Below are 1,897 nucleotides of genomic sequence, written 5' to 3'. Positions count from 1 at the left end.
GCAAAGAATCTGAATACATAGTTCCTCAAAGAAGATCTGCACGTGGCCAAGAAAGCACACAAAAAGATGTCAGCACCACTAGCCATCAGGTGACTGCAAGCTGAACCTACAGTGAGATACCGCCTCACACCGTTAGGATGGTATGATAGAGGGGGTGGATAGTAACAAGGGGTGGAAAGGATGTGGAGAAACTGGAGCCCCCTACACTCATGGCTGGAAATGTAAAATGGTGTTTTAGAAAACAATATCAAAAAGTTAAACCTAGACTTAACATGTAATACAGAATTCCAACTCTTAGGTATGTGCATGCCCCAAAGAACTGAAAACAGATGTTCAAACATTTGATTCCATTTTTATGAAATGTCTGAAGTAGGCAGATCTGTAAGAAGAAAATATATGAGTGAATGCCTCAGGCTGAGGACAGTGGAGGGGGACACTGGGGAAACGGGGGGTTCTCCCAGTGGGTGCGGCGTTTCTTGTTAGGGAGATGAAATACTCTAAAAAAAGATTGTGGTGGTGGTTGTATGACTTTGTGACTATACTAAAAACTATTGAACTGAACTGCATAATTTATACAGATGAATTATATGGTATAAGTCATTAAAAAGAATCAAATGTCAGTGAAATAGAGTTGGCTAGGTAATGCTAGTCTATTAGAATAAATAAAAATATCTTATTGGGAAAAATAGGCTATTTGTAAGGAAAATGGATAATGTATTTTTACTATAGGAATTTTCATGTATAATGGGTTCTACTTACCCCTCACTTAGCTCCACCAGTTATCAATATTTTCCAATCTTATATCATCATCTCATAGCATATTTTTAATACAACAGTGGTAATCTAGAAACACATAGACTCTTTTCCACGTTCAGAGATACATATTTAGTATTCTTTCCAGTTGTCCATAGAATACTTTTAAAGGATTATTATTCACTGAAGGTGAGAATTTCCTGTCTTGTGTACACGCTGAATTCTTTGTCACTCGGAAGTACTTTCAGATGAAAGTAACAAGAAGCTCGACCATGCTGGCGTGTATGAACATGAATCTACTTTTTCTCACATAAGAAATCATGGTAGGCACCTCTGATATTGGTTCTCAAGCTCAACACTGTTGAGAAAAATAGTTCTGATATTCCTTTGGTTTTTCTCCAGTTAATAATCAAGACAAGAACGAGGGAGACAAAGCAGCATCGATATCAGAAAAGGGAAGTATTCCAGGGACCCCACCAAGCTACGTTTATATTCAGGTCACACGGCCACTTCTGTCTGCAAAGTGGGTGGGAAATAGGGGTTCGGAAGTGGGGGGTGGGTCACCAGCTAACAATGTCTGCCAGGCAGCCCCTGTTATAAAGTAGGAGGTCTCTCAGTAGTTCTGTATAAAAGTCTGTTGAGTGTGTACGGTAGGTGTTTATTCAAAAACATTCAGGGCTCCTCCGTATACAGGATAAAGCATCTATGTTCTGCTGAACTCAGGCATTTGAATTTTCTTTGCTCAATAAAATGGGCGCAGAAGTGGCACATTCTGAAAAGCTCTCTCTGTTCTGCGGACATGAAAGTCTGTGTTGAGGTGGGCTTTCTGGCAGCTTGGGTCCTTTAGGGACGGACCTGTGAGACCCTCTAGCTTGTCCCTGATGAACACACGATATGAGCAAGGGTTAACATTTGTTACTTAAACCACTGAACCTGTTTTGGTTGCTTGTTACTGCAGCCTAACTTACCCTATGCTGACTAATGCCGTGCCTGTACCAGGTTACAGAGAAGTCCGTAAGAAATTCTCCATATTAAAATTTTGCAGATGACATTTTCTGATCACATTAGTAGAAAGAATATGCTTCAGTGATAAGGTAAAGTAAAAGATAGTCACTAGAAATTTGAACAACATAAAAATAACTCT

This window comes from Chinchilla lanigera, unplaced genomic scaffold (assembly GCF_000276665.1).
Source record: "Chinchilla lanigera isolate Chin_1 unplaced genomic scaffold, ChiLan1.0 scaffold00092, whole genome shotgun sequence".
Lineage (NCBI taxonomy): Eukaryota > Metazoa > Chordata > Mammalia > Rodentia > Chinchillidae > Chinchilla > Chinchilla lanigera.
Note: the sequence above shows the minus strand (reverse complement) of the source record.